Source organism: Pseudochaenichthys georgianus, chromosome 13, assembly GCF_902827115.2.
Source record: "Pseudochaenichthys georgianus chromosome 13, fPseGeo1.2, whole genome shotgun sequence".
NCBI classification, from domain to species: domain Eukaryota; kingdom Metazoa; phylum Chordata; class Actinopteri; order Perciformes; family Channichthyidae; genus Pseudochaenichthys; species Pseudochaenichthys georgianus.
This window is the reverse complement of record NC_047515.1, coordinates 29,266,344-29,281,369: the sequence shown is the minus strand read 5'-3', so window position 1 is coordinate 29,281,369 and position 15,026 is coordinate 29,266,344.

Sequence of the window (15,026 nt, the reverse complement as noted above, 5' to 3'; positions counted from 1 at the left end):
AACAAAAGTCCGAAATTATACGACTTAAAATAAAAGCAATAACTGTGGCTTAATATTGAGTAAGAACATGTTTTTATGAACCACACAGCTTCTGGTCTTCCACGACCCGACCGGAGAAAAAGACGTGCTGCAGTCTGCAGGCACGAAACACATTACCAGTAGAAATACATTGCTTTTAAAATTGTGCTGTGCAACACGAAAAAAAGGGGCAAATCGTGATGGTGAACACGAATCAATAGATTAAAAATCGTGATGGTGAACACGAAATGCCGTGAGACTGGGTTGTGTAGAACACATGCAGGCTATTGCTACAGTGGAGTCACCCGCTTTCAGGGAGCTAGTTAGCATGATAGCATGTCCGGGCGGGGGACACGGCATATGAAACGGAAAACTTTTTCCAACTACCTGGAGAAAGAATATACAAAAATGTAAAGCCAGCTAATATCGATGCTATCCAGATTGCATATAATGCATGTCAAGTTGATCAACAGATTGTATTATTCTCCAATGCAATAACAGTACTGAAATGAAGGCTATAAGGGCATTAATATAATGGGAGCCCTTTTTTAAGTAACTAAAGTGTTACTTTTCACAGTAACGCATTACTTTTTGGTGTAAGTAATCAGTAAAGTAACTGAGTTACTTTTGAAATGAAGTAACTAGTAATGGTAACTAGTTACTGGTTTTCAGTAACTAGCACAACACTGGTGATGACGCATGTTGAAGGAGAGGAAGTTTGTGCATTTCCATCAGATGTCAAATTTAAAAAAAAAGTGAAGTGTTCATGTCTTATAGCCATGAAATGTGAATGTTACTGTGAGGCAACAGTGTGTTTTGATTATTTTTGTTTCCCCATCCTCTCTGGTTTAGCTACACCACTCCTGTGCAGTCTAACACTACCCTGATTTGGATTAAGTTTAGTTGAAACAGTGTTTTTACAATTGTTAAGGTAATGCTCCACCAAGTGTAAAGATCAAATACTCATTCCTGTAGCATTGAAAGGGGGCTTTTAAAGCTTGTGACTGTGTGTGACTGCTTACTGTACATGTGTGGTTTACCAATGAAAGCATACATAATCCTAAATGACAAATAAAGCTAATAGTCGCAAGAACCACACCTAAACAACTAGAATTGCAAGCCATAAAAAGTGGATTAAGTCATATGTCGGTATATTTAAGTGAACATATGACAAAACATGATGAGGATTAGTGCCAGAGGAAAGCTACCAGAAGGTTGCACAGCATATTTCAATTGCACATCTCACAAAGCATATAGTTCAGAACATGACTGTAAAAAAGTGTAGTTACTTGTGTGGCTTTTTCTAGCTTGTAAATAAATTTGAAGGCAGTCTGTTGCTTTGGAAACTAAGGTTTTGTTAAGTTCCTCCCCTGTGCTTGGCCTGCATTGTCTAAACATGCTCTAGTGTTCAATTAAACCTTTGAAACTGTCATCTGCCTCAGTTTGTCTCTCAGCATCGGACTGCTCCCTCCTCCACTGTGCCATTAGGTCTGATGTTCGAGGCCTATGGACATTAACCTCTCTTTGTAGGTAATAGTGTAGTTCCTGGCTAATTTATTAAATGCTTCTTTAAATTGTTAATAAAGCAACTTACTAAGTACATTCACTCAGATACTGTACTTAAGTAACATTTAAAAGTACTTTTTTTATTTCTTGCTACTTATATTTAATATTAGATATTATATTATATATTTAATATTATATATTAAATATACTTATATATTTAAAATGCAGACATTTTACTTTTTATTACTCTACATGTATTTGTTAAATTGGGTTACTTTATGATTCAGATGACTCATACAAAATATAATAAACCAGCCAATTAACATGTATTGTAAGGCCACGACGTAAGATACAACTTTATTGATCCCTTGGAGAAATGTGTATGTTACCTGATAGTATATACACACATTTAAACAGCTTTACTAACTGTAAACGTTGCTAATTTAAACACTTTCAGTTTAATTTAACGTAATGTTAATACTAAAATGTAGAACTTTCAATGGTCTAAGAAATAGAGGATCTAGTGCAACAACTTGCCATATCTACATTTAAAAAGACGAACAGAAGGAAAGTTAAAGGTTAAAATAAAGCACAAGTGTCTTGTAGAATGTAAACATGTTCACCCAAATAACACAGACACATACTCTGTAGTTCTTCCACCTTTTGGCTTACTACTTTAGAAAAGAAGAGCAGTCAGTATTTGCACCACTGCCCAATATGTTTTATGTTTCAGCCCAGTACGTTTTCTGCTGAGGTCGGTCGCACCACAAGTGTCCTTTGGCCTACATCACAACACATTTTCAATCACTAGCTGTGAATTGAATGTGATGAGATGATTGCAGGCTTTACTTCTGCACTGATGTTGGTTTTCAACTGCCAGGATGCAGCCCTGATTAAGCTACAACATCATTGCCTTTGTCAGTTCCTATGATTTGTGGTGATTGTTAAGCTAGCAGTGATTTTTCTGTTCCTACGTTTTCTTTCATTTTTCTAATGCTTTAAATCATCTTTAACATTATGGCAGGATGCACATAATCCAACACAATGATAGCCTTTGAATATGTCTTGATGCCAAGCTCTCCATTTTGTTCAGTTTCCCAGGTCTGTTATCTATAGTGTGGAGTATTTCCTTATTACACAGATTGATCCGACTACTTCACAGTACAATCAGAAAACCTGGCAAACAGAATACAAACATCATTACAGTTTTTCTCGATTGCTAACACACAACAATTCTACATAAAGCACAATTATTTTATCTGACACTCAAAGAGCAAAACATCGGCTCAAATCTCCAAAACTCTAAACACGTTTTCAGCTTTTCACACAATTTGCAAAACAACATGGCACTTTTTGCAAACCACTGCACACGTTTCTCCACGTAAGACACAGGAATCTGACATAAAGTCACGTGTTAGCTGGTTTAAAACACTGATATTCAAAATGCCTCACACATGGACCAATAATCAAGAAACACGTTCCACCTGATCAAACACCTGATTGCATAATGGTTGGCTCATCAATCAGGATGTTAGCACTATTAAAAGACCACAGGTACTTTCTCACAGCAACAATGGAAGCCAACATGGAAGCAAGAGGAAGAGGAAGAGCTGGGCTGAGAGTGAGAGGAGGAAGAGTAGGCTACTCTCTAATGAAATGAAATGTTATCAACCATGGTGTGACGATGAGAGAGGCTGGACACAGGGTTCAGCCTAATCTAAGCCGATGTACTGTTGCCTCTGTAATCCGGACACTTAGACTTGACAACAGGTTAGTTACCAGTTTTCAGCTCTGCATAACTCATGATATATCAGTGCTTATATCTGTTGTGTGAAACGTATTTACTTCATTACTGTAATTGAATTGTTAGCATGTTGCATACTATAACTACACAAATCCTGCACAATGTACTGTGGTAAACTCACTTGTATGCAACACAGACACTGACCATCCACTATGTCTTTGTTGTTTTTCTGAAGGACTGAGAAACAAAGAGGTGGAAGGCTAAGGATTTTCAATGAGGCACAGGAAGCAGCAGTTACAAACTGGGTTTTGGCAAACAATGCCATCACACTTAGAGAGATCCGAAGCATCGTAACTATGTGCTGAGATGCATGTTGCACAGTGTTATCTTTGAATAAAATGTGATTTTTTTTCAACAACTCATTTGTATTTCTTCATTTACTGTATTTCTGTAAACTCAAGCAATCTTTCTCTGCAGAAAACTACATAAACACTTAGCAAATGTAAACTATGTACAGAGCATAGCCCATAAAAGATGAAAGTGCTTTAGATTATGCTCAGCAGTTTGGTGGTCAAATCATCTTGTATTATGAATGAAGTGTGTTATATTTGGTGCAAAAGTTTACATTTGCTAAGTGTTTATGTAGTTTTGAGTGCAGTTCTTCATTTAGCAGGAGAAATTAGGTGTTTTGCACTTTGGGTGTGTGGTTTTGTGAATTGTGTTTAGTGTTCTGATAAACTGAGCAATTTAAAAAGAAATGTGTGTTAGCAATCGAGAAAAACTGTAAATCAAAAAGTCTTTGAAGTAAGGTTAAGTGTGTGTGTGTGTGTGTGTGTGTGTGTGTGTGTGTGTGTGTGTGTGTGTGTGTGTGTGTGTGTGTGTGTGTGTGTGTGTGTGTGTGTGTGTGTGTGTGTGTGTGTAATCGGTTAAGGAGTGAAGATGGTTGCTTTGTAGGCCTCTGTTAACTAATCAAAGAAAGTCTCAAAGATTGATAAGTATCGCTTGTGAAAGGCTACAGTATCACCATCCAGGTTGAATGTTTGCAATTCAGATAAAGCATTAAAAAACCCGGTGGGACCTTTGTTCACTTGTTAAATGTGTTCTACAATGTATTAGTCTAATACAGTGGTTCCCAAACTTTTTGTGCCCAAGGCACACCAAAGGACAAGTAAAAATCTCAAGGCACACCTATTGTGCAAAATAGCCCTTATAACACATGTTATCACTCATATCATGTAAAATATCTGTAAATGTGCATAATTATTTACTAATGCCAAATAAAATGTGATAAAGACAACTATATTACTCATGAAATATTTATTAACGAAATATTTCAGAAATTAATTTGAAACGTTATCAAATTAGGCTTCATCAAAGCAGCAACACACTCATTTAAACCAGACAGGTCACAACATTAAAAATGAGACAAAGGAAATTCAGCACAGAGAACTGTCAATGCGGAAGCTGCATTGTCCATGGACCTGAACTACACATTATAAATGTAACATTTCAGCAGAGATGGGGTCGTTACTAAAAAAAAAAAAAAAAAAGTAATATATTACATATTACATATTACTTTTTAAAAAAAGTAATATGTTACACTACTTCTTTACTTTCTACATAAAGTAACTTGTTACTTTACCCGTTACTTTACTCGCAGGGCCGGCCCGCCCCTCCCTGCAGGCAGAACAAGCAGACTGCTAAAGTTTCAAATGTTCTCTTTAGTTCAGTTTCCATCGCATAAGACTGATCCAGATCCTGAATGTTTTCCTATCTGACCGTGGCTGTCCTCTGTCTCCTGCTATCTGTATATTTTGCGCAGTCTATCTCTGCTCACTCTGTTGCGTCGGCGTGTTCTCCTGCGTGTTGGCCATGTGTTGCACTGGAATCAGACACCGCAAAGACTTCAACCGAGCACGTACGAACTGCGCATGCGTGAGTGGCAATAACTCTCCTTACCAGCAGGCGGCGGTAGTGTGTATTCGTCATTCAAAACAGGCAACAACCGGAAGACAGAGAAGAAGAACAGACTGTGATATAAACAAAAAACAAATAGCTGTGCGGTAGCTCTACCTTAGCATGTGTTCTTTGCAGGTGCTTGTTGAGGTTTGACGTGGTGTTTACAGCAGTGGATAACAGCTTCTGGCCTGGACACAGTTTGCACCTCACCGTCACATTCCTGTCTATTCTTCGGATGAACTCAAAATAATGGCCAGACCTCCACCCCTCGAGAGTTATCGCTGACTCAGCCATGTTTATGCAGCACTGCACGTGGAGATGTGGACGCGCAAATCGCGCAGATTACGTACATATAAACCTACAAAGTAGCCTACTGATTTAGTACTGACAAAGTAAATTAAAAAATAATTATTTTTGTGTAGTTGTATATTGCAATAATAACGTATAGTTGTCACAAAATCCCACGGCACACCCGGACTTGCCTCACGGCACACCAGTGTGCCGCGGCACACCGTTTGGGAACCACTGGTCTAATATGTTGCAGCACCAGGATGAAAACATGGAGGTCATCACACACACTGAGGACACCTTATGTTCTCTAATCATTTTCACTTGATTCTGTTTGTAATAGTTTTCTAATCTGGCGTGGAGAAAAGGCGGAGCTTTGTGTACTTACTTTGCTGGAGCATCGTGCCATGCTGAAAAATTTGATTACGGCCCCCACACCCCGCATGCATAATCACATGGTGCTTTGGAGATGCAGCACATCCCTCACATTAGAGGCTGCAGACTGATGCATAGCCTATGCATACTGATGCAGGGTAGTGCTGCAATTCTGCATCAAACCTAAAGTAGCGCCAATGAGAACAATTCTGTTGAGCAGCATGTCAATCTCTGAGGGAAATAGAAAGTATAGTATAAGTTTCAACTTGGGTTGCACTTGTAGGTTGCTGTCTTTTTCACATGAAGACATCCCGACATTATTTGGATTTCTATTGACAGGTCACTGAAAAATGTATACATGTATGCGTTCGTCTGATGAAGGACTTATCAGCATTAAATGCAAGGCGCTAACCTTCTGGCTGTATTTTATGACTATCTCAGAAAGTTGATCTCACCACCTCTCTCCGTCTGGCTCGCTGTCCGTCTCTCTACGTCTCCTCTCCTGTCAATCTAATATAGAAGATACACCTCCCTCTCTCTCGTTCTCTTCCTCCCTGTCTTTCTCTGTCTCTTCAGTATTTTATAGCTGTTGTAACAGCCACCTGACCTTTCTACTTGGTGATTACTTTATAATGAGAGCACAACTCTGAACTCTCCCTCCATCTCTTTCCATGTAGCCCACCTTTCTCACCCCCTCTCATCGCTGTACATGTGTCATTTCTCTTTTCAAGATTACTTCTATGACTTCTGTTATAGGAGAGGGCACAGTGGAGAGTGGCATGAAAGTGAAGAATGAAAACAGGAAATTAGCAAAGGAAGATTTAAATGTTCTCAATCTTTGATTTTTTTGTGCAAATCCTTTGTCTCAATCATCCAACCGAGATGTTACATTTGCAAAATACAGCTGTAATTTATTTCAGAGTGTCAGATGAATTTAACAATTAACAGGCACGTATTACATAATGGAAAAAATGGGGGTCGTGCCTCAGGACTGTCATGTCCACACATTTTTTCCAACAGAATTGAAAAAGCTATCACAGTATGAACCAAGGAATGCAAACATACAAGATAGATAAGGCTATACAATGAAATGAAGATGTCCATATTAATGTGCACATGGTTGCACAAAACAGGTTGTTTAATCATCAAGCTCAGTAATTGGTTTGATAATGATATACATCTAGGTCTGTCTGCTACCATGGCAACCACGCCATTAAGTACTGGGCTACCCTTTGCTAGACCTTTAACATAAGTTGCTTGGGGTTCACCTCTATTGTATTATGACGTGTCCAATATGGGATTGGAGCTAGATAAAAGTGTATAACCAGCACTGCTAAAATGAGCAATAGCTAATTTGCAGTGAGTGCTCTTGATGAGATAGTGGGCTCCATGCTAGCTTCCACAGTCTAAAGCAGTGGTTCCCAATCTTTTATTACCGCAACAGCGGTAATTAAAGTTTAAAAGTCTCAAAAAAGCTACTATACTGTCACAAACTGAATGAATGTGAAGTATTTTGTTAAAGGAGGATGAAAACGTAATTAAGGAGCACTATTGGAGTGACTTTGATGGTTATTGGACTCAGGATTAATTTATTTGGATTCCCGCTGTATGAAGAAATTAAAGGACGGCGCAAGTGGAAACAATTCACAAAGGGATTACACTGTTTAAAACACATGCTCAAAGTAAGCCGGATTTTGCCGATGTGTTTATGTGGATTCAAAAGTCGTAAATAATGGAGGAGACCGATCTGATTGGAGCAACTGTGACAAATAATCCAACTGAAACCGGCATGGACAATGACTATGTTTTAAAAATGCGCTTATCCAGACAAGCCTGGTTTGGACACTTTATGGGCAGAAGAAACATTTATATTAAAGAAAGAATTATACATTTCTGTCTTTTTATGCCTTTAATACTATCTTGAATTTTTATTAAAATTAATTAGTCAATTATTTTTTATATTTTATTGTAATGTAGAGACAAGGCTTTTAGTGCCAATCATGTATTGCCTTACAATTATATGTAAAAAAAAAGTCTAAATATAATATTTGGCCTCAAATCATCTGAGGCCTGGCGCCCCCCCTGCAATCTTTGGCGCCCCCCAGGTTGGGAACCACTGGTCTAAAGTAAAGTAGCTGAGGGATATTTTTTATTTCACAGTACATTGTTGACGCATCAGAAATGTGTTTCTAATTAAAGTCTGAGGAATTGTGTGTATTCACAAAGGACACTAGTGTGTCCAATGTGAAATCATGTTATACTATGATATAATGTCTTAATTTTGGGGATCAGATTTTGAAATTCACTTTACATGGACTTAAAGATAGTTATAATTCACAATGTCCAATATTGATAAGTCTAATATAGGACGTTTAGAAAAGTTGGTACCGTGTATAATCTTTACACCACCATCATCAACATTTGTCTGGGTAGCTGGCGTAGCTGTTGAGTGAACACAGACTGTAGAAACAGAATGTGAATATCTGCAGGCAGGCGCACACAAAAATACAATCAGCAGACTTGTAAGGTGTCAAAATCATTATAACACAGAGTTTTGTTTGTTTTGACGACAACTCGAAAAAATACCCATATACCCCCCCGCTATTTCCTGAAAATCACCACCCAAGGAGAATAAATCAGAAGAGAGCAATCAAGCAGAGCGGATATGTCTCCACAGGAGGGACAGACAGGAAAAGAAAGAGTCAGGAGAGAGGAGAGGAAGAAGAGTAAGACAAACAAAAAGACAGAGCGGAGGAATAGATTAAGAGATACTGAAGCAGAAAGAGAATCTTACAGATAAATAACTTGCCAGAGGGAAGCCTGTTTTAAGTCCTGATGATATCTGAGAGAATATTGATTATGGTTTGTTTTTGGAGAAAAAAACCAAAAACAACTGTAGTATAAAAAAAAATGTTTTAAATCTCTAATCATTTCAGGTTTGTTATACCTACATGTTGGTTATACAGTAGCACACATGTTCCCATTTATGAAAATGAAGCCAATTGCCTAGGGACACATTAACAAATTATCTTTCATCTACAAACAGGTAAAATCAGACAGATATGGAGGCTGAAAATGTTTCTGTCAAATAGAATTTTGAATGTCTACTTCTTGACATGTCGATTACATTTTGTGGTTACAAACACTTCATCCAGTAGCAAACAGGAATTGGAAAAGTATTACAGTGGAGCATGGAAACAGATAATGTAAACGGTTGTGTCAGATTACTTTTCAAAATCCCTGAACCTTGCCATTTTATTAACATTTGCTGACACCACTCATAAAATATCTCAATTACGAGCACAAATAATGAGCATGTATCTATCAACTAAATAAATTACAGCCTGTGATTATTTTAATTAACAACTACTCACAATATAATGACAAGTGTGCACCAGAGGAAGAGAGAGAGGGAAGAGAGGGGTGAAAAGTTGAAAATGAAATTCAGAGGGAGGGAAAGAGAAAAGAGAGAATTGGTGAGTAATGGAGACAGAATAATGAGAAGGTTTGAGTGTAAGAGAGAATGGAATAGTAGAGGAATAAATAAACTGCATAGGGGCAATGCAAAACAAATATATGTGCTGTGCATTGTCAAAAAGGAGAGGCCTTTCTCACAGTGGGGGAGTATTCATCTATCATCTGTTAGAAAAGGTAATGAATTTCCCCTTTAATGGCTTTGAAGCAATGTTATTATGTTGTCTTTGTCACATTTTTCACAAACAAGGAGACCTGGGGAATTGATTTGTATGATATGGTTAGTCTCCCTAATATGGGTTTTATGTCTATTGCAAATGGGGATGATACAGAAGAAACAGAATGAAAGGGAAAATGACAGAGAGCGAGACGAAGAAAGAGAGCTAAGAGGAGCACATTTAGAGAATATATGTGCAAAGCTTAGGCCCTAGCAAGCTTTCAGGAAGAATTTCACCATTCATTCATTCATACTGTAAAGACCTCTTTAAGGCTGGCTGTGAGTGCTTGCACACATTCAGTTTCTTGAACGTCTGTGAAAATTGTAGCTCATTAAATATATAAATGCCCCCGGGTACAACATCACAAAGAGTTGAACAGTTAAGAGGTGGACAGGATTTTGAGTGTATTTAAGTTTAATTTCAACATGGTCTGGAAAGTTTGTAACACAACTCAAAATCCCAACATCTCTTAGGCACTAAGTGATCCATAATATGTGGTTGTAAGATGAAAGGAGAAGAGATGATGGTGTTAGGATGGGTGTGGTGCGGTCCAGAAAAATGTGTGGGTAAACAGACAAGCTGGAGGAAACAAGGGATAGAAAAGAGCCAAGAGAGAGGAGAAACTGATTCTCAAATATGCATAAAGAAAAATAAAGAATACTAACTATAGGTAACATAAGATAAGAATAAACAAGTTTAAATGATTTGTTATTGGTTGTGATCATATTCTAAAGATGTTTGGATAATTGAACAGCATACAGCTCCCTTTCATGAGTGCTGAAAGCTGTATTCATAAATTAATTGTGTGCTCAAAGTGCACCAGATTGATGCATTTAACTTCAACATTTAAAAAAAAAAAAAAAAAAATCTTCCCAGGGGTGCATGCCCCCAGACCCCCCTAGAGGATCTGAGGTCCACCCCCAAATAAAGCAGGTTAAAATAATTAAATTGCATACATTTTATGTTGATTGTTTGTTATGTGGATGTGTAGTATTTGTGTTACTGTGTTCAATAAAGGTGATTTAGCAAAATACACCTGCAGAGCCTCAAGAGCCTTTCTTGTACTGGCAAACACATAGAAACAAATTGGCGGGGCGCACTTCGCATGCACACACACTAAAATATTCCACGCGCTCCGCGCTCACATTTTTCTAGGCCCGTGTGCCTTAGCACTGCTGCTATGACTCCATCCTAGGGGAAACACTGCAAGATGTGCTCTGGGAGTAGCGATCAACTCATGTGGAATTCTGTCTTAGTCTGGCATAACACAGTTACGACTGCCACTGCACACAATGATCACACACACACAGACACAGAAAAGAGACCTGTCTGCCCACTTGAGACCTTGAGGACCACAACAAACCCAGCACAAAATGTCTCCTGGATGTCTCCTAGCAACAGAGAGGGAATTGTACAACATAAAGTAAATGATGACGGGTCAGTGCAACACGAAAAATCAGGAGAGAAGCAAAAAAAGGAAATGTATCAGACTGTTAGTGAATTGAAGGAAATGTGGTTATTAATCATGCACTTGCAGCTATTAAATTGAATATTTTGTTATGCACTGAGTCAGTCAACCAACAGGTTATGATGTACGATAAATGGTTAAACTGTCCTCAGAAATAGCATTCCTCTGTAATATAATTACAGACAATTGATGAATGATTTGGCCAGCTTCACAGAGAGTAATCAACATAGTTGCGGAGATAGACTAAACAGCTGGGAACACTGAATCACTTGCGTCCGACGCTTATGGCCACGAAGATTTCACACCTTGGAGTCCACAAACCCCAAGAAGGAAGTGTTCCAGCGTACCCACAACAATAAACCATTTGTGACCGAGAGTTGCCCGGTCATAAAAAGCAGCCCTTTCCTTAAGAGAGGTAACAGGCTCAGGGTTGGTCATAAACGTCAAAGGGCAAAAGGTGGATATCTAGGAGAATTATTCCCTAACAAGGCTGACAGCGTATTATGAGAGGAGAATAATTATGCAATTAACTATAGATATGCAGGAAACATTGATATTGGTAGGAGAGACTCGGTTGAAGTCTCATTACACAAGTATTTTATTAGGAATACTAAAAAGCACTCATTTACTCTATTTACTGTGTTAGAACTGTTACAGACCTCATTATTAATGCTAATGTTCAGGCTCAAACTTAATGAGTGCACCATGTTAGGCTTTTGTAATTCACTGTCAGAAAAGCAGCTCCACAGTGTTCTTGTGTGATTTGAATATATTGTCCAACAATGATTGCCAGAAATGAAAGCTGGTATAGACAACATGCAGATTTAGTTTGAAGTTTTGACTTCAAGGCCACACGTCCTTGGTTTCAGTTCTAGCAGATGGACCTCGTGCGCTGTGCTGTTATAAAGTATATTCCCGTATAAATGACTTTTTAAATTATTAAAGTTTGAATGAAATGAACTTACCGAGGGCCCAAAAACCAAAGGCCTAATAATGAGAATAAAAAAATTACTGTTGCATAAATTTCGACTGAATAAACATTTATACAGAAAACTGAGCAGTTTGAAAATGGACAAAAGTTAATTACACCGAGGACATTTTGTATTACTGGACAGACACATTTCACAGTAAACAAAAGCATCCAGCTTCAACTGCATTTCTCCAACCTTAATTACTTTTAGAAATTTCTCCTGCAACTTGTACAAGGGAGGAAAAATTGCTCTTTATGTGCTGCATACTGATTCGTCAATGTTCTGATAGTTCGGACCTTTGTTTACTGCTTCTCATTTACCAAACCATGTCATCTATCTTATATGCACAGTTTAATGATGACAAAGAGTCAGAGAGACATGAGCTTTCATTAAGAGGCAAAAGTAGAACAATGGTAATCAGTAAAATAAATGCTGTCTAAACTGTTCCAATTCATTTAGAAAATGAATATATAACCTAAAAACATATAAATAATACCTGCACGTTGATGCTGTTGAATAATATGCGTCTCAACTAATCCATTTGGTGAGGACTGCATGGTTGGCATATGGATGAAGTCCAGTAGATTACATTTGAGAAATAACAATTCAAACGGTCAAGATATTGAAAACCTTTTCAACAACTTGATTGATAACATTGATTCAGTGCTATGTGCACATTAATATTCTGATTTATTGTTTGCATGAATTAAATAGCTCCCATTCTATCTTAGTGCTGCATGCTTAATCACCACAACTACGACATTCATTTTCCCTATTATTATTGTGATCTATATTACATGGAAAATACTTTGATTTATTGTTTAATGACAGCAAAACAGTGACTGTTTCACAATGCTTTTGAATTAGTGTCCTAAAAGCAAACTATTTCTTAATTATTAAATGTCAATTAGAATTACATGGTGTCAGGGAAAAGGGCATACACTCTGAACAACCTGTAGTAGTGAGGCCTTCGACATATGACAGACATGGCACTGGAGGGAGAGAGGTCCAGGTTTAATGGGGAACCTGAGGGAAAGTGCATGAACATTACAAATCTGTCTCAAGGCTGCCCTGTCTTTTAGGCTAACGTCGTACCATTTAGGTCAGTCTGTCATTTGCCGAAAGATAAAAACAGGCATCATGAGAAGGAAAAAAATGCTTTCATTTAGATTTGAAAAGGGCACTTTTGCACCGAAAGGTCAGCGATGACATGCTGTTGGCTGTGATTCCTGTGAAGCTGGATTAAAACTGCAGCATGACGTTACTCTTTGTTCTACAACCCCCAGCATCACATACAGAGAAAACTAAATGTCTACCTACAGCAGCTATGGAGTTATTAATTGGCACAATATGATATTGTTTTACATATTTTGAGGCTCTTTTGTCTCTTTGTAAGTCAGATGTATGTAAGTTGTTTTAAGTGTCCAAAATATCAGATATAATTTGCTTTTCTGCAACCACTCTTCTTCTTCTAATTTGGAGTAAACAATATTAGTTTGCCTTTGTTCTGTGCTTTGTAATCAACCATACCTTTACCTGTGAGCAGGGCCGTTTCTAGCTTTTTGGGGGCCCTATGCAAGATGCTGTTTGGGGGCCCTAGTTTTGACAGTTTTTTAACTACAATGGGGGGGATTCCGAAGCCTTTAAGATGATCTGTGGGGATGCATCAATCTGTTACACTTTAATAGGAAAACAGGCTAATTTCACGAAAACCAAGCAATTGAAAATGACAAAAAATGATATTAAAAAGGTAAACAATAAGGCTCCTCTATGTCAATAAATGCAAGAGATGCAGAATTTTCTCAGCTGTCAGTCCAACGATGATTTGGACTTTATTACCCCAAAAACCCAAGCCACAGCTTTGCTATCATTGCAGTTTAGTCGTGTTTATATCCTACATTGGATTTGTAAGCATAATGCTTCACCGGACACTCACAGGAGGGGGCTTGGCTGTCTACAAATAAAGACGGCTCATTTGAATTCTCCCCAAATATATTGAGGCTGAACCTGAACTTTGAATTCTCTGCTCCCATTATAATCTTGGCGATCTTGTTAAAATTGTGAATGCAGAATTAAAAATACTATGTAACTGGTTTGCAGTTAATAAATTATCCCTTAATGTGGCCAAAACAAATTACATGTTATTCAATACAAAGTCTGAGAGTAGAAATGACTGCATTATACGGATTTGCAATACAGAGATAGAAAAAGTTGGTGCATGTACATTTTTAGGACTGCTTGTTGACGAAAAACTCAATTGGAAGCACTATATAAATTATGTACAGACTAAACTGTCAAAAACAATAGGTATTTTGTATCATACTAAGAACATTCTTGAAGAAAATATACTCTTTATAACAGTCTATTTCTTCTTTACCTTTAATACTGCTCCGAAATATGGGGAAACACAAATCTACAAAAAATAATAACATCCCAAAAAAAAGTCACAATGTTTATACGCAATTATGCATATATTATTATTATTATTATTATTATTCATTTGCCAAGTGCATGTGTACTTATGTATATATAGTATTTTAATTTCCAAAAAAAGATGGTTGAAACTGCTATTGACATGTGCAGAAAATGACCCTAGATCTAGTTTTCGTATATGCATTTATTGTTTTCCTGCCCTAACTTTTATTTAATTTTTTCTCCTGTTTTCTTTATTTCTTTGTACTCCTTCATTTCTATACGTTTTTGACGCAATAATGCCGCTGTATTAGGATGATGCACGGGAGGGCTACTTTCCACAATCTATGCTTCAGCCCTCCCGCTTCTACTAATTGTGTTCATCTTTGTGTGTATGAATACAACTTTTTTAGTTTTTCGGATGAATAAAAAAAATAAATAAAAATACTTTCAGCTTGGGGGCCCCCTAGTGGCCGCGGGGGCCCTATGCCCCCGCATAGTCCGTATATAGGAAGAAACGGCCCTGCCTGTGAGCCACAAGCACCAAGAGCCAACATTATGAAAACAAGGACTTTAAAATATAGACTACAACC